At 48.0% G+C, this 18,884-nt stretch overlaps 1 long non-coding RNA gene across 1 annotated transcript; it reads right to left on the bottom strand.

Annotated features, from left to right (window-relative positions):
- Positions 1 to 17,653: 17,653 nt before the first annotated feature.
- On the bottom strand, positions 17,654 to 18,836 carry LOC130709259 (uncharacterized). The gene is made up of 2 exons (XR_009009777.1): positions 18,580 to 18,836; positions 17,654 to 18,167 (listed from the first exon to the last, which is right to left on the bottom strand). It is a non-coding gene; the product is annotated as an uncharacterized LOC130709259 (long non-coding RNA).
- Positions 18,837 to 18,884: the final 48 nt, after the last annotated feature.

Genomic DNA, 18,884 nt, shown 5'->3' with positions numbered 1-18,884 from the left:
TAAAATGGGGATATCTTGCAAGGTAATTTTGAGGATTATTGTGTTAAATTATATATAACAAGTGCTCGCCACCGATAGATGTCAGCATATTAGTACCTAACATCATTGCATTCTACTCTCTCAAGGGGATACTATTACTTTGAGTCTGATCAAAACTATAAAACCTCCCTCTAGATAGAAAAATGAAGCTAAACACATATTTTACACATAAATTCTAGGTGTTCACTGACCATCAGAAGCCTGACCAGAGTCACCAGGTTAAGAACCTGAATATAAGGGAGAAAAACAAAGCGAAGTGCTAGCGGTCAAGAATGCCTGGGGAATAACTAAAGCAACCCCGCCATCCCTAGTTCTACAGCGTCCCCTGGCGGTGGGATAGAATTGTTGCCTAGGATTCCCAGGCCGGGGGAGAAATGCGGGATTCCGAGTCCCTGCTCCGAGCCTACCCTCAGCACCTCGGATGGCCTCTGTCCACCCTTCTTCTGTCCTTCCCCGCAGCCAATCTCTTAGGAATTTAAAGTCTCTTGGAGCACTGAGGGACTTCCCTGGCAGTCCAGTGGTTAAGACTCCGTGCTTCCACTGCAGGGAGCGCGTGCTCGATCCCTGGTCCAGGAACCAAGATCCTGCATGTGGTGTGGCGCAGCCAAAAAAAAACCAAACAAAAACAAACGAACAAAAACTCTTGGAGGACTTCCCTGGTGGCGCAGTGGTTAAGAAACGCCTACCAGTGCAGGGGATACGGGTTCGAGCCCTGGTCCGGGAAGATTCCACATGTTGCGGAGCAACTAAGCCCGTGCGCCACGACTACTGAGCCTGCGCTCTAGAGCCCGGGAGGCACAACTACTGAGCCCGCACGCCACAACTAGAGCCCACGTGCCTAGAGCCCGTGCTCCGCAACAAGAGAAGCTACCTCAATAAGCCCGCACACCGCGGATAGTAGCCCCTGCCCGCTGCAGCTAGAGAAAGCCCACGCGCAGCAACAAAGACCCAACGCAGCCAAAAATAAATAAATTAATTAATTTTCTTAAAGAAACAACTCTTGGAGGCTTGAAATGTTTCCAAGGAAAGTTGTATCACTGGGCTCTCAGGTAGACTGGTAGTTTCAGGGAAAAAGTAATAAGCATCTTAGTTCCCCACTTTTCACAAATTCAAAATGTGGCATTGATTACAGCTATCACAGCGTCTCATTATATTAATAATTATTACAATCCTAAAGATTTCAGATTCTTAAAGATTTAATTAATGGGGACAGGAGACTCTGGTGAATCATTTTCCTGTCATATGCATGTTTTTGTTTACCTTTTAAAATGTGCTTTACATGTTCATACTGTTGTGCTATGTTATACCCCCAAATTAGAAAAACTCATGAATGGCTCAAAAGTGCTTCCTTGACTTGTAAATGTAGCAATTAAGGTAGTAATAGGGATCTCACAACTCAGAACAATGCCATTCATAAACTGTGAACTGGGTTTCAGTGGGGATATAATATGTCTAAAGGTGCTGGGATGAAGGAAAATGTGAGTGATTATTTTGCACAGTAAGAAAAAAGAAACTGCAAATAGGAACTACCACAAACATTATCTGGAAACTGGGTTTTATTGACTATTCACCCCTGTCCCCAGTGCATTATCAGCTCTAAAATGTCAAATCGAGGTTCAAAGTCATTAAAGCTTGTGTATCGGTCATAGTGAGAGCCTACTGATTTTTTCCAGAATAAGTGCACTATAGCATTTCCCAGAATAAAAAATTAAGTTTGTGATAGAGAGAAAGGCCCCAGGAATATAGCACATCACTCCAAGTTGCCCTCACTCTTCAGAGCAAACACGAATACAAGACACACACCAGAGAAGACAGACAAACCAGTTGTGAAGTTAGTGACATAGATACTTAGAAAGCAGTTTTATCGCCACTGTTGGATGTCAGAGAACAATGGCAAACCAGGTTCAAGAGCAATCACCATTAGGTACAGATGCCAGCATTCAGTTCTCTTTGTGGCTGGTGAAAATCCTCACATCCAGATGATGCAATAGCTTTCAGAAGGGGGAAAACATATATGATGGCAAAGTAGTCAATGAGTTTCTGTTCCGCTTATCTCTAAAATTCTCTACTGCAAGAGAAAAATACTTTGTCTTATTAGGGATTATTTGGTAAATGAAAAAGACACACTGGAATCAGGACAGATGAAACACTGGCTTTGGGAGCAAGAAGGCAGGAGGTCTAAATTCTAATAAAGGAGGTTGTCTAACTCTGAGCTTCAGTTTTTCCCTCTGAAAATTGGGAATGATGTTGATAACAGTAATAACAATGCCTATTTCATACAGTTGTGGTAAAGATTAGTGAAGAACTACATATGAAGCATTTAGGGCAATGTCTGGCATATATTGAATAGAAAGCACTCAGTGAAGGTCAGTTATTATTATTATCATCATATGAATTCCAGTTCCAACACTGTTTAATTCACGGAGAACCACTGACTGCCCTCAATACGTGTCCTGAACCCAATTCAGTGTTGAAGGAAATAGAAAATAATTTCACCATGAGTCAAACTGCAGTCACTAAGGACACATTCTTTTCAACGTGGTCACAGAAATAGGCAGCAAGTACAAGAACCTGCTTCCTACCCGCAACCCCTAGGAAGTACACGGATGCTGGAGGGCAAAGGAGTTCACATGAGCCTTGTTTAGTTTTAGCATTTTATTGAGATATAATTCACATAACATAAAATTCACCATTTTAGGGCTTCCCTGGTGGCCCAGTGGTTAAGAATCCGCCCGCCAATGCAGGGAACATGGGTTCGAGCCCTGGCCCGGGAAGATCCCACATGCCACGGAGCAACTAAGCCCGTGTGCCACAACTACTGAGCCTGCGCTCTAGAGCCCGTGAGGCACAACTACTGAGCCTGCGTGCCGCAACTACTGAAGCCCGCAAGACTAGAGCCCGTGCTCCACAACAAGAGAAGCCACTGCAGTAGAGAAGCCACTGCAGTGAGAAGGCTGTGCACCTCAACGAAGAGTAGCCCCCGCTCGCTGCAACTAGAGAAAGCCCGCGTGCAGCATCGATGACCCAGTGCAGCTCAAAATAAATAAATAAATTTATTAAAAAAATAATAATTCACCATTTAAAAGTGTACACTTCAGTGATTTTTAGTATATTCACTATGTCGTGCAACCAGCACCACTATCTACTTCCAGAACATTCTTATCACCCCAGAAAGAAACCCCATACCTATTAGCTGTTAATCCAGATTCCCATCCTCCCCCAACCACTGGCAACTGCTAATCTACTTTCTGTCTCTATGACTTTACCTGTTCTAGACATTTCATATAAATGGCATCATACACTATGTGGCCTTCTGTGACTGGCTTGTTTCACTTAGCACCATGCTTTCGAGATTCATCCGTGTCATAGCACGTAATAGTACTTCACTCCTCTTCACGGCTGAGTAATATTCCACTGTATGGATAGACCCCACTTTGTTTACCTATTCGTCAGTTGATGGACATTGGGTTGTTTCTGGTTTTTGGCTATTTTGAATAATGCTTCTATGAACATTCATGTACGAGCTTGCGTGTGAACGTATGTTTTCAGTTCTCCCAGGAATGAAATTGCTGAGTCCTATGGTAATTTTATGTTTTACCCTTTACGAAACTGCCAAACTGCTTTCCACAGCAGCGGAAACGTTTTACATTCCCAGCAGCAATGTATGAGGATTCCACTTTCTCTACATGCCCGCCTACACTTGTCGTTGTCGATGTTGTTGTTATAACTGTCCCAGGGGATGTGAAGTAGCATCTCATTGTGGTTCTGAGTAACTAAAGTTCCCCTAGTAACTAAAGATGTTAAAAACATCTTTTCATGTGATTTTTGGCCATTTGTATACCTTCTTTGGAGAAATATCTATTCAAACCATTTGCCCATTTTTTAACTGGATTCTTAACCACTTCGCCACCAGGGAAGTCCCTGATTTATTACTTTTTAAAATAAATGTTTCATTATGCTACTTTAAAATTTGTGATAATTTTTTAAATGTATCAAAAATTTTAGTACTTTGTGTGTACCAGACATCCACTAAAACGGTCTGTAGATGCCAAAGTTTGAAAAACATTGGTTTAGTGGAAAGGGCACTTGACTGTGAGCCAGGAGGTCTAGATTCTCGTCTTGGTTTTGACCTTGACTGTGTTAGTCAACTTCGATAAACCTTAGTCTCCCTGTTCTAGGATAGATTGTATTCCCTGCTCTGGCTTTTCCTCACATGGCTTCTGTGAAAAGCAAATGAGAAAGTGGACGCACAGGTGCTTTGTAACCTGTAAGACTTTGTGCAAACGTATGGGATGAGATGGTGGTTTTTTTTTTTTTTTTTTTGGAGTCTAGTTGATTTACAATGTGTTAGTTTCAGGTGTATAGCAAAGTGAATCAGTTATACATATGAGATGGTCTTTTATTTTTTATTTTTTTTAGCATCTTTATTGGAGTATAATTGCTTTACAATGGTGTGTTCGTTTCTGCTTTATAACAAAGTGAATCAGCTATACATATACACATATACCCAAATCTCCTCCCTCTTGCATCTCCCTGAGATGGTCTTTTAGACTGTCTGTCCCTTTGGCTTCCTTTCTTCTGGTTCCTTTGTGTACGTCCCCACGCCCCACCCTCCAACCCCAGCTTTGCATTTCTGAATCTGGCCTATCATCCCACCACCACCCTGGGGACCAAACCCCGTTTGTCTCTGGTGAAGAAAGTGCCTGGCTCCCCCTGAATCTTGCTGTAACTTTTCTGTACCCGAAGGCGCTCTCTCTCTCTCTCTCTCTCTCCCTCTCTCTCTCCATCTCTTGGGCTCTCCCCATAATTATCTAGAGAGAGGGAGCTTCTGATCAGCTTGGGGGCTGCACTCAGTGTTCTCCCAGGCCCGACTGCAGAGATCTGTCCCTCTATCCCACTCAGCTCCTTCCCCTCCCAAGGAAACCCACACCTGAGATTCAGTAGACAAACTCTCTCTCCCCCAGTCCCCTCTGCTATAGTCTGGGAAACTCTGCCAGGTTCTGAGCCAGAAAAGGAAGAGGATGGCCTCACCCTGAGGACCCCACCCTCCAGGAATGGATTTATGCTTCATTGTTCGTGGCAACTATAGAAACCACAGGTGAGTATGAGTCACAAGGTAGTAAACAGGATTCTTTACTAACAGAGGTTGCCCAGGGCAACCCCGGGAGGGCAGGGCCCTGGATTTCTGGATTGGCCTCTGAGAACCTCCTAGAACACAGAGCTCCCAGACCATGGCACTGGGCCAGGCCAACAAACCCAGATGAATCATTAGCCATTCTTCTGGAGTTCCTGCTCACGACCCCCAAGGTCCTCTCGAACCTGAGCTTATTTCCATTCCTCAAACTCACCACGCTGGCTCTTGGCTCTTTTTTATCTTATTTTATTTTTGGCTGCGTTGGGCCTTCGTTGCTGTGCGTGGGCTTTCTCTAGCTGCAGTGAGCAGGGGCTACTCTTCATTGCGGTGCGTGGGCTTCTCATTGCGGTGGCTTCTCTCATTGCGGAGCATGGGCTCTAGGGCACATGGGCTTCAGTAGTTGTGGCTCGAGGACTCTAGAGCGCAGGCTCAGTAGTTGTGGCACATGGGCTTAGTTGCTCCGCGGCATGTGGGATCTTCCCGGACCGGGGCACGAACCCGTGTCCCCTGCATTGGCAGGCAGATTCCTAACCCCTGCGCCACCAGGGAAGCCCTGGTTCTTGGCTCTTGACTTTCCTATCTGAGCTTCCAGCTCCATGAAATTTTCTTCCCTCTTCTTTTTACTCAGAAAACACCTATTCGTCCTTTAGATCTCAGGCCTCTGAAATCTCGGGACCTTCCCTGACCCCTGGAAGTGTCAGAAACCCCATGAAAAGTGGAATCTTATTTCTCACATCAGTGAAATCAGGGCGCTCTCCATGGAGTCCTCCAGAGCCCAGGCTCCTTCCCCCTCTGCCAGCCTGAGGGCAAGTCCGTCTGCCTCGGCCCAAGGAGTACTCAACACACCATTGGAAGAGAATCGATTGCCACCAACTCAAATTCTCTATCCCCTCCTTCCTGCCTGCGCTCAAGGTATCCGCTGGTTCTCTGTCCCACCTGCCTGTTGACTGTTCTGCCACCTTATAAAGGAAAGGTGGGCCTCTTATCAACCGTGTGCAAGAGGAGGGTAGTGGGACTCCCCCCGACCCCGCAACCACCACCGTGGGCAGGCAATAGGCTGCATCGTCCATAGAGAATTTTAAATTTTAAATTCTTTTTTTTTTTTTTATTAATAGACTTTTTTACTTTTTTTTTTTTTTTTAAAGTATTTGTTTATTTATGGCTGTGTTGGGTCTGTTTCTGTGCGAGGGCTTTCTCTAGTTGCGGCAAGTGGGGGCCACTCTTCATCGCGGTGCGCGGGCCTCTCACTGTCGCGGCCTCTCTTGTTGCGGGGCACAGGCTCCAGACGCGCAGGCTCAGTAATTGTGGCCCACGGGCCCAGCCGCTCCGCGGCACGTGGGATCTTCCCAGACCAGGGCTCGAACCCGTGTCCCCTGCACCGGCAGGCAGACTCTCAACCACAGCGCCACCAGGGAAGCCCGTCCATAGAGAATTTTAAAACATTAACCGCCCCCAAATGGGCTGCTCTATATTATCACCTCGGGGCTATTCTAAACAACCTCAGTAGGGACTTCCCTGGTGCCGCAGTGGTTAAGGCTCCGTGCTGTCCGTGCAGGGGGGCCCGGGTTCAATCCCTGGTCAGGGAACTACATCCCACATGCATGCCACAACTAAGAGTTTGCATGCCGCAACTAAGGAGCCTGTGAGCCACAACTAAGGAGCCAGCAAGCCGCAACTAAGGAGCTTGCCTGCCACAACTAAGACCTGGCACAACCAGATAAAAATAAATAAATAAATAAATATTGGGGGAAGGTGTTTAAAAAAAAAAATAAACATCCTCATTGATAACATATTCCTCCCTGAAAAAATATTTTGTTGGTCTAAGTTCTGAATTTACACAAATGTTGTGGTTACCACTGGCTTTCAATCATAGATAATGTAAACTTCAAATTGGTGTATTTGTGTAATTTAACCTTTAAAAAACATTATATTCAACATAGAATTTAATCCTGAAAACTCCAGTTATACAGCGGGCCCCTGACACCCACCAACTCAGCCCCATGTACCCCTTTCCAGAGTGAGTTTATGAGGATTCCCTCCTTCGGAATCATCTGAGCTCCCTTCACGCTAGGTCAGCACCTCCATCTCTGCAACACGTATCTGTGTTCGAACAGTAGATTCAAAGGAAACCATGATAGCACCTCGACGATAAAGACAAAAGAAATGAATTGTTTACCTCTGTCTACTTGGACTTTTTATATGCGTTTAAAAATTTTAAACAGTGAAAAGGAGGGCAAATTACAGGTTAGACTTTTTTTTGTTGAGTCAGGACAAACATGAAATGTCATCGTTTCTTTTTATGATTATTGCTGAAAATAATTTTGTCTAATGGAGAGGGAAGGTGTTTAATCCATGCCACGCGAGACACTTCAGGTGTGCCTCAGCCTCTCACCCCTCCTGGATTTTGTTGTGAATTATTGTTAATTATTATCAATGCTTGGAATGCAAAAGCTTTGTGGCCCCAAACAAAAGGACACCAAAATATCAGTTTTGATGAATCCTCTTTTAATCGAATCACCACAAGCCTATGACACATCTTCATGTCTTCTCTGTCATGTATGTATTTTTGTTATGGGCACAATGTGAAATTAATAAAAAGAAGATATTTTGTGGATGGACCTGGAGATTGTCATACTGAGTGAAGCAAGTCAGACAGAGAAAGACCACTATCATATGATATCTCTTATATGGGGAATCCGTAAAAAGGGTAAAAATGAACTTATTTACAAAACAGAAATAGAGTCACAGATGTAGAAAACAAACTTACGGTTACCAGGGGGAAGGGAGGGGAAGGATAAATTGGGAGATTGGGACTGACATATACACACTACTATATATAAAATAGATAACTAATAAGGACCTACTGTATAGCACAGGGAACTCAGTACTCTGTAATGGCCTATATGGGAAAAGAATCTAAAAAAGAGTGGATATATGTATATGTATATGTATAACTGATTCACTTTGCTGTACACCTGAAACTAATACAACATTGTAAATCAACTATACTTGAATAAAAAAAAACTTTTTTTAAGGATTTAATAGAAAATGAGTACATAAAGCAGTGCTAAAAAATAAAAATAAAAAACTAAAATAAAAAGATACTTTGGCCCATGTTGGGGTGTTCTGGATTCAGATATGTCACAGAGGGGCTGCGCCTCAAGGCATGCGGAACTTCCTCGACCAGGGTTGGAACCCGCGCCCCCTAGAGCGGAAGCGTGGAGTCTTAACCACTGGACCACCAGGGAAGCCCAATGATGGTACTCATTTCCATACACCCCCAATTGTCTAAGAATGCCTGATTCCTGAGGGCAAATCCCTTGAGCACAAAGCAGGTGAAGTTCTGAAGGTGATCATACTTTATATCACGCAGGTGACAAACACATGACCAAGCGCCGTGCCTTATCTGTCTGTCTTAAAAATATTCATGATTCTTAAAGAGCGTCTGGGCATTCGATGCCGATCTGCTGCGAGGCGCACCCGCGCCCTGGCTATTCTCAGCCGTGCAAGAGCTTGGCTGGCACCCTCAGCTGTCCTGTCTGGGTCTGTTCGCCTTTGCATATTTGCATGACTTCCAGGAGGAGGAAGTGAAAAGTTTCACATTTACTTTCAACAGCTGAACACGACGTCTTTAAATAAAAGGAACATATATCAGAGGCACTTTAGTGTTCTATATTTTTGCAAACATTTAATGACTTGTAGAAAAAATGTTTCATTAACTTTTGCCCCCAAATCATTGGATAATGGAAAATCATTCTTTTTTTAAAAATTTGGATACGTCTCCTGCCTGCTGTCAATCATCAGTCATTTCTCTGCTCATTTGTTTATTCCTACCATATTCTTATTAGATTAACTTTAACAGCAATGTTATGTGATTCTCCTGTAAATAATGCATTTAACAACAATCATTAAGTACATATTTTGTAAGCCTGCAACTTACTAGTATTATAGTGTCTTCTCTTGTTGTTAATATGCTCTGAAGCCTAATTATTCTAACAATAAATAATTGTTTGTTTATTGGTGCATTTTATTTGTACCATAAACATAAATTGAACATACAATATGTCAGGTAACATTGTAAGTGCTTTATAATATTAACTCACTTGGGTCCTCACACAACCATATGAGATAGATTTTGGGATACAGAGAGATTAAATAACTTGCCCAGGCCACAGAGCTAATAAGTGTCAGAACTAGGGTTCAAATCAAGGCTGCCTGACTCCAAACTTGAGCTAAACAACTGTACTATTGCTGCCTCTCTGAAAACATTTAGGGAAGTCAAGAGCAGCTCTGGCCACCTCTCTGGGGAAGTACAATCGCCCCAAAATATTTCTTTTTAAGTTTAATACGTTAATAATTAATGAATCTAGGAAAAGGCATACAAGAAGTCATTATATTATTTTGCAAGTTTTTTACAAACTTTATTTTTTTATATAAAATTTAAAATAAAAGTGAATAGTTTTACTTTTAAATGTTAATATTGATTAAAAAATTTTTAAATTTACGTTTAAAACTCTAAAGAAAAATTTTAGGTCTAAAAGATACGCAAGGATGTATACAGTTTTCCAAAATTCTTTTCGTAGTGGTAACAAGCACAGAGTTTGAAGACAACGGTATTTTTAAAAATTTATTTTATTGAAGTATAGTTGGTTTACAATGTTGTGTTATTTTCTACTGCACAGCAAAGTGATTCAGTTATACATATATATGTATTCTTGTTCATAGTCTTTTCCATTATGGTTTATCACAGGCTATTGAATATAGCTCCCTGTGCTCTACAGCAGGACATTGTTGTTTAGCCATCCTATGTACAATCGTTTGCATCTGCTAACCCCTAACTCCCACTCCCTCTCCTACCCCCACCTCCCTGGGCAGCCACCAGTTGGTTCTCTAGAAGGCAACAGTCTCAAGGAACATTTCCGGAAACTGTCATGTGATTCTTTTGCTTTCACCTCATTGGCCAGAACTTGGCATGTGGTCCCTTGCTCTCACACGTGAGTTCCAGGAAATCAGACCCTTCAGATGGAGATATGAATGGAAGAGGTTTATTGGAAGCACTCTTGGATTCAACCCGTGTGGAGGAGAAACAGAGCTGGACTGGGCAGAGGGAGGAGTAGGAAGACAGTACAGTCACGACAGAGGCTTGGCTGATCCCACAGGCAGCTCTGGAGTCAGGATGGCCTTGCAGACTCATCCCGAACAAGGGGGCCAGACCTTTATACACACACCAGCCGGCCACCAGATGCAGGCTGCCCTGGGGAAGGTGGCAGAACCTTGGGAGAGGTAGCTCTTCGGCTGAAGTAATCGCCAGACAAGAGACTCAATTGCAAGCTATCAAAAACGGCCACCACATCCCCACTCTACAGACAAGGAAGTTGAGGTACGTTGAGATTAAATAGCTTGCCCAAGGTCACCGAGCTGGTAAATGGCTGTATCAGTTATCCATTGCCACGTTAATACTGCATTTTCCCAGAAAAATCATCCACCAAAAGTCTAATAACAATAATAATTATTATTAATAATAATAATAATAATTAATAATTAATAATAATAATTGGGTTAATAATAATTAATATTAATAATAATTATTGGGTGAGTCTATAGGTCAGCTTGGTGGTTCTCTGACTTGGGCCAGGCTCGGCTGATTTCAGCTGGGCTTCCTCATGCCTTTGTGTCCATGGGAAGCTTTACTTGGCCTGGCCTAGGAGGGCTCCCCTCCACATGGTCCTCTACAGGTTATCCTCAGGATGGTGCGAAGGTTCCAAGACAGAAGGAAAGTGCACAAAGCCTTTTGAGGGCCAAGATCAGAACTGGTCCATCATTTCTTCCACTCTTTTGGCCAAAGCAAATCACCAGGCCACGCCCAGAGTCAGCCTGGGGGGATGCCCCACGGAGGCATGGGACCCGGGGATGACCCACCACAGTGATGGAGTCAGGATGCAAACTCCAGAGACCTCACTCTTAACCCTCATCCCACAGCCACCTACCTGTCCAATCTTTAGTTAGTATCTATTTCAAGTTCCGTCAGCTGGTGCAGCCAGCGCCTTCATGGGCTCCGTGGAAGGGACAAGGTCCTACCTTCGAGGAGCACACAGCCTAGTTAAGGAGACGCGACACCCGCCACGGAAAGTTTGGTAACAACAAAGGCAGGACGAGTGGCAGGGGTGATGAAAGCAACAGGACTCAAAGGTAGGAAAGGGCGCGGGGACTGCAGAGGCCCGAGGGTTGGGCGGGCATTGATCTGGGTGGTGCAGAACGTGCAGAAATGGGTCCTGTGGTGAGTCAGGAGGGACAAATAGCTCCCCTTCTTCCTCCCTCTGCGAGGTTCTGATGGAGGGGAAGGAAAATGGAGATGGGATGGGGGAGGGGGCCCATGAGGAAGGTAGTTCTCTAAATCACCTCTCGGTTGGCCCCTCAGTCATTAGGATTTCCTATTGGCCTTGGAAATGCACTGAGTCCAGATGCCAAGCACAAGCATGTTCCATTCTCACGTGAGTTTACTACCCAGTTTTTTTTTAAATCTATTTATTTATTTTTGGCTGCGTTGGGTCTTTGTTGCTGCGTGCGGGCTTTCTCTAGTTGCGGTGAACAGGGGCTACTCTTCGTTGCGGTGCACGGGCTTCTCATTGCAGTGGCTTCTCTTGTTGTGGAGCACGGGCTCTAGGCGTGTGGGCTTCAGTAGCTGTGGCACGCGGGCTCAGTAGTTGTGGCGCACGGGCTTAGTTGCTCCATGGCATGTGGGATCTTCCCGGACCAGGGCTTGAACCCCTGTCCCCTGCATTGGCAGGCGCATTCTTAACCACTGCGCCACCAGGGAAGCCCTACTACCCAATTTTAAGCACGGTGGCTTCCCAGAAAAATCTGCCGAAGAAAAGACCAGGGCAGGTGACTTTATAAAGGCAAGGGGATGGGGCTTTGGGACGGGCAATCAGGAAGAGGGCTTGGGAGGAGACAGAAGAGCGGAGAAGTGAACAGATGCTGTGAGGAGTGATATTTTGGGGACGGGGGTGATGTGTGAAGATGCTTTTTCGCCGCACCGCGCAGCATGAGGGATCTTAGTTCCCCAACCAGGGATCGAACCCGTGCCCCCTGCAGTGGAAGCGAGGAGAGGGAAAGCTCGGAGTCTTAACCACTGGACTGCCAGGGATGTCCCGTGAAGATGCTTTTTTTAAGGAAATCTTGCTGGTGGTGAGCCGCAGGTCCTTGTGTTCCAGGACGCAGCCCTGACCAAAGGCCAACATCACCGCTCAAGGCAGTTTCTTTGAATGCTAAGCTGACCTTTAGGATGGAAACAAGGCAGCTTGTTTCTTCTGATTTTCTTCCCCCACGGCAGGCTTACCCACAGTAACCCATTTATTTTCTACAGGAGAGCGGTGAGAAGTGCAGGCTTTGGGGTCAGACAAATGTGAGTTCAAATCCTGGCTTTTCCTCTTGCTAACTTTGTCCTCTTGAGCGTGTTATGTAACCTCTCCGAGTCTGTTTCCTCATCTGTTATAATGAGGATAATATCTAACTCTTTTGTGCGGCTTTTGTGCGGATTAAATGAAATTACACATGTCAAGTGCTAAATTATTCCTGCACCTAGTAACTGCTTTATTAAAAAGTTAGCTGTTATTATTATAATGATCCTAAAATGTAGTATTAAAAGTTAGCTGTTATTATTATAATGATCCTAAAATGCAGTATTATTATCCTCATTTTACATACAAGGGTGGAGACTTGGGGAAGTCAAGTTCATCTGCCCCAGAAGCCCTTCTGAAGGGCCCTGCCTTTGAACAAAGACAGGAAGGAACACATGAGGCCATGACTGAAGGTCACCTAGGCAGATGGAAAGGATCAATGCAAAATCAGAGTGGAGACAAGCATACAATGGGGGCAAGGTCAGAGGACGATACATGTGCCCCAAATGCTCACAGAGGTCTTCTGGTGGAGGCTCATGGTTGGACCAAATGCCCGCTCTGAAGCCTTGTTGGATGTAGGGATTGGATCCCAGCTGTTCCACATGCTGGCTTTGTGTCCTTAGCCAAGTTACTTTACCCCAGAGACTCATTCTTGCCTCTAGCAAGCGGGATAATACCAGCAGCCCTGCTTCACTGGGTTGTGCTGAGGAGGTTGACTAGTCTACACTGAGCACAGCGCCGGGCACGTAGGATGGCTCCTGAGACCTAGGGGCTGCCCACGTGACCCCAAACGGAGAACCTGGGTCTCTGAAGGATGGGGAGAGGATCCAAGGCTTCTGGATGCTGCTAAAATGACCCGAATTGTGGTTCAGTTATGCAAAGAGGGGCCTGTGATACAGAGAAGGGTATTCCCCAGAGCATGAGGAAATTACTTTAAGCTTGAGCAGGCGGTATTTGGGTCAGTGATGAGAAAGAACTTCCTGAAATTCAAGGTTGTCAAATTAAATTAGAAAAAACAATTTGGGACTGTTGTGCCAGCGTCTGCTCTAGGAGTAAAATATCTGCCCATCTTCCTGGGCTGGGCAAGAAGTGTCATAACGAGATACGCCCACACAGTCTCTGTGGGCAAATGAGCCTCAAAATACACATGTCACAGCAAGGGCTGGCTGTGAGCCTGGACTCAGTGACAAGGGCCAGAGAGCTCATAGAAGCTGACCATGGTTTGGGGGCAGGGGGCAGGGCGAGCTGATCTAGCTTTGAAAACATGTGCAAGGACTGACCCAAAGCCTTAAAATTCTTCATTCCGTGTGCTTTTGAGTCACTCTGGGGCTGAGCAGCTGGACACCCAGTGTCAGCACAGACCTGAGGGAGGAAACCAAGTGACTGTTTGGAGGAAGGGGCTGTCACTGATCAGAGCCACTTGAACAAAGGCACAGACTGGGCAGCAGCCTTGCTGGCGGTTGTCAGGCAGCAGTGAGGACCATCTGCCAAGGACATTAGGCAGCCTTTCTGCACAGGGAGGAGTGTCAGGTTGTGAGACCACATGGCTGCCATCCAGCTGGGAAAGGCCACTCCTGGCCCCCAGACCAAGTCAAACCTACCTGCACTTCCAGGAATTGCCACTAGGGGAGAACACGGCTCCAGAGGACAAGGAGGCAAGTCAAGGCCACGAACTAGAACGCCTCCAGAGATTATTCACTTTTGGTACCTTCTCATCATTCTTGAAGGCCTGAGCTCCCTGGGAGGAGAAAGGAGTGGGGAGCATTCCCACAGGTGGGGACTCGGTGCTATCGCCTTGGCCTCACCTGCTGAGGAAGTGCCGGGGATCCTGAGCCACGGAGGCCCTCCTGGTCTTGCTACGACCCATTGTGTCACGAGCAGGAGGGGGCCTGGTCAGAGCACAGACCCGGACAGTCACACACCTGACTCCGAGGTCTGCCTCAGGAGATCCCAAGAAGGGCCTTTGGTGCCCCCAGCTCCGCTCCTATACACTTTCCCCATCACCTTCCACCAGCGGCCAAGGCCACACTCCCCCAGTGCCCCAGTCTTGGCTTAATGTGAGAAAAGCATCTGATAAACTCCCTGAGGCGGAGGGAGCCCTTTGTCCCCACCAAGGCAGGCACTGCTAAGCCAGGGCGTTCTCTCTCCAGAGCCCTCATCATCCACAGAATCCTTCTGGACATGATATTCTAGGACACCCACTACTCATCCATCAGAATTGGAGCACAAGGTAAAACTTACGTGGTGTGGTTGTCTTAAGGGGCCAGAAGCCTTTAGAAGGAGTGCCACCGAAGAAATGCTGAAGGGGCAGTAATGAACCAGGAATGCACAACTGAAGTTAGGGAAGAATTCCAGGTATTTAAGAAACAAAGACCGTCCCTTTGGGCAGGGGCAGAGAGATGACAGCGTAGGCACGTCTACCTGCAAGTCCGTTCTATCTGGGTCCTTTAGCAAGTCAAGGCCGTTCAACTCCACAGACACCCATGCCAGGCCTGCACAGGCTCCTGTGCTAGGGGCTCCCTGCCCTCAAGGAGTCCAGTGAAGAGAGTGTGCACATAAGCCAACAGCAGCAGAATTAGGCAGAATGTGAGTGGTGCCTTTCAAAGAAACACAATGGCCAAGGCATTGAAAGTGGGGAGGAAAGTGATCACTCTGGTTGGAGGATTATCAGGAAAATGTCCTGAAGGAATCAGGGCCTTGAAGGAGGCAGAAGTGGAGATGGGGGGACAAGGGGTCAGGAACGTTAGTTATGCCAGCTGGTGGGAGTGCTTGAGCAAAGGCGTGGAGCCAGGGAAACCCAGGCAGATTCAGAGAACGGGGACACGTCCAGGGACGGAGCAGGGAAGCAGAAAGTGAAAGCAGGAAGTATGACTGGGGCCATGCCTTGGAGGTCCTTGCATGCCAGGAAGAGGTTTGTCCTCCGAAGCCACCACCCAGAAATCGGCAACTGCGGTGTGATGTCCCCAGGACAGGGGAGGCTCTCAGGAGGCCTTTGGGAAGCCTGCCCTTTCCCTCTTTCTTTCTAAACACTTCTCTGTGTCTTTGCTTATGCTGTTCCCTCCTCCAGAAATGCCCTTCCCTCCTGCTCTGGTCAACAAACTCCTACTCAACCTTAGAGTCCCAGCACAAAGTTCACCTCCTCTATGAAGCCTTCCCTGGCTCCCTTATGTAGTTATTAGTCCCCCAAAGTACTCCCCCAGCTCTTGGCTCATTCCTTATATGTAACTTATAGATCAATGTTCTGTTCTCCATTAGTCTATCTGTCTCCCCATTAGTTTGTAATCTCCTGGAAGTCAGGGGCTATCTCTATACTAGGAATTGTACTATTCTTATACTAGTCCTCATACTAGGAATGCATATTCTATATACTCCTAGCACCTTGCACAGAGAACACTGCCGGTAAGTGGGGGAGGGATGGAGGGCATCAGTTCTGGTCTGAGGTGCTGTCAGCTGTGCACCATGGCCTGGCCTCCTGGTTTTATCTGCCTCACATGACCTGGTGCCTCCCAGCTGGAGCCCTCAGCTTCCCCTGCCCCCAGCTCTGGAGGGAGGAAGACACACCTCCCATCAGCTGCCTCGCTGCCAGGTGCCTGCTAGCACCTCATTAACCCAGCTGGCCCCTGCCCTGCCCTGAGAGGTGTGGGCTGGGCAGAGTTCAGGGATCAAGGGAGTCTCCCTGACCTTTCTGCCTGTGAGGAAGGGGAGAAGGGACTAAGGGCCCACTACACCAGCCCCAGAAGTCACCCTCCTGCTGTGCTGGACAGAGGCTTTTGGTCCTCAGAGCTCTGTTCTTGGACAGACAGACACCTCACTAGCTGTGGGGTCCAGCTGGGGACTTGATGAGGACCGTCTGCACTGGGGCAGAAACAGAGGCACAGAGGAGGGATAGGACTCAGGCTAGGGGGAACTCCCTGGCGGTCCTGTGGTTAGGACTCCTTGCTTTCACTGCGGAGGGCGTGGGTTCAATTCCTGGTCGGGGAAGTGAGATCCCACAAGCTGCGTGGCATGGCCAAAAAAAAGTGGGGCGGGGGGAATGTGAGGGAAGGCGGGGTGGGAGGAAAGACACGTACCCAGGTGCCCCCCAGTAGAGGCCAACCCGCCAACCTGCCAACTCTTCCGGCTTCCTTCAGCTCCCTGAGCTGTGTTCACCTCTGAGCCTGTCGCAGGCAGGGGTCTTCTCTCCACAGCGCAGAAGGGACGAGGCAGGCTGTGAGACGAACCATCTGACGAGGCCGGAATGGAACAGATAGAGCACAGGAGTCCGGGTTCCCACCCAACACGTTCCTGCGGCCACTCCTCCAGCTTCTAGACTCCAGCATTCCCTGAGAACCTCTCCTCCCAGAGAGGCTGGAGACTGGCCCTGGGGCAGTGGTGGGTGGAGGTTGGATCTCAGCCTCGAGACAAGTGAAGGGGTTAACGCTCCTGTGTCCACTGGCCCAGTCTAGCCAGCTCTCTCAGCGCCTGTAAGTCCGGGCTTGCCTCTGGTGTTCTCTCAGTTTCCACTCCCCTCTTACTCCTTCCACTTGGGAGGACACCCTTGGCACCAGCAGTGTCTGGGGTGTCATTTAATACTGCCAGTAATCAGCACCTCCTGTTTACTGGCTCTCTTTCCCTCATGGCTACTCTTGTCATCCCTGGATCCCTCTCTGCCTCTCTCTCACAGACACACGCACACACACACACACGAGGAATGGGATAAAGGGCTTCTGTCCACCGCAATTCCTGCCCCACACAACTTCTCTCCCTAAAACGGATCCGTATCAACTGGGAGGCAGGAAACAGGAGGTAGGATGCGGAGAGCTGGAGGTGCCAACAGCTCTTCTGAACTAACAGAGCAATCGCATAACAGCAAGCTCAGAACAGGAGAATAGTGGAGGGCAAATAGGAGGAGGGCAGACGAAATTAGAAAGTATCAAAGGATAAAGATTCTTCTTTCAAATCAAACAGAGTCATCAGAGTCGAGGATTGGAACACTTCAGATCATTTGTGGGTTTAATATGCCAGCAAAGAGAGGAGAGAGATTGGACACCCTTTCCCCAGTGATACAATGAGAGGATGTCTGTACACTTCACCGCATAGCCATTTTTTAAAATAAATTTATTTACTTATTTATTTTAAATTTACTTTTGGCTGCATTGGGTCTTCGTTGCTGTGCGCAGGCTTTCTCTAGTTGCGGCGAGTGGGGGCTACTCTTTGTTGCGGAGCACGGGCTCTAGGTGCACGGGCCTCAGTAGTTGTGGCTCGTGGGCTCAGTAGTTGTGGCTCGCAGGCTCTAGAGCACAGGCTCAGTAGTTGTGGCGCACGGGCTTACTTGCTCCGTGGCATGTGGGATCTTCCCGGACCAGGGCTCGAACCCGTGTCCCCTGCATTGTCAGGCGGATGCTTAACCACTGAGCGGGGAAGTCCCCGCGTACCCATTTTACAGGAGGAAGACCCAGGACAGGGTGGAGGGCTGGAGGCATTCAGACCTGCTCCCTTCCCCCCTCCCCGTGCAATGGGTCTTCAGCTTCATGATTGTGAGAAGACAAGGACCACACATCCATGGACACTTCTGATTCCATGTCCGGCGTTTCTGTCAGATGATGTGTCCTGATCTGGGAATGTGAAAATGTGCCCTTTATTTTGCTGCCGGCTGTAGGTGCTGGGACGCCTTCCTGAAGCCTTCAATGTGGCTGTTTGCCAGTGAGGAGCGAGGGCGCCCCCATCTGATACCCCTGTCCTCCCCCCCCCCAGACTTGGTTAATGGGAGGAGTGTTGGGTCAGCCTCAGCCTGGCACCAGACGCCCTCCCTAGAGCAAAGGTGAAGTCCAACCTTCCACCAGATGGCTGGAGCCGGCAAGCAGAGATAAGGGTCACACTTTGGACTCCACAGCCAGAGTGGGGGGCAGTGCCCCCGGGGTCCGTGAACCCCGACACCCCTTCTGCGGTGGGTCCTGCTCCCCTGCCTGGCTAAAGGAGGAAGACGGGGCCGAGACCAGGGCAGTGGGGGGCTAGTCAGTCACTCACGGCACGCGCAAAGCGAGATGGGCACCCGCTGCGGCTCACTCTGTCGTCACCGCCGCCGGGCCGTGGGGAGCGGGGCGCGGGGGGTTGCAGCGCACGAGGGCGGCGGGCAAGCCAGGGTGGGTGGCGACTTCAGGGGCGAGGGGAAGCGGGGAGGGGTCCCTGCGGAGCGAGCCCTCCTCGGCGGGGGAAGGTGGTGGCCGCAGCCCGGGCAGAGCCGCTCGGTCCCCAGGGCCCCATGGGCGCCTACTGCGCCGCGGGTCCGGTGCCCGCGCGAGAGGGAGGGGCCAGCCCGCGGCCCCGCCCCT

The sequence above is a fragment of the Balaenoptera acutorostrata genome, chromosome 11 (assembly GCF_949987535.1).
Source record: "Balaenoptera acutorostrata chromosome 11, mBalAcu1.1, whole genome shotgun sequence".
Lineage (NCBI taxonomy): Eukaryota > Metazoa > Chordata > Mammalia > Artiodactyla > Balaenopteridae > Balaenoptera > Balaenoptera acutorostrata.
Note: the sequence above shows the minus strand (reverse complement) of the source record. Positions and strands in the feature narration are given on the sequence as shown.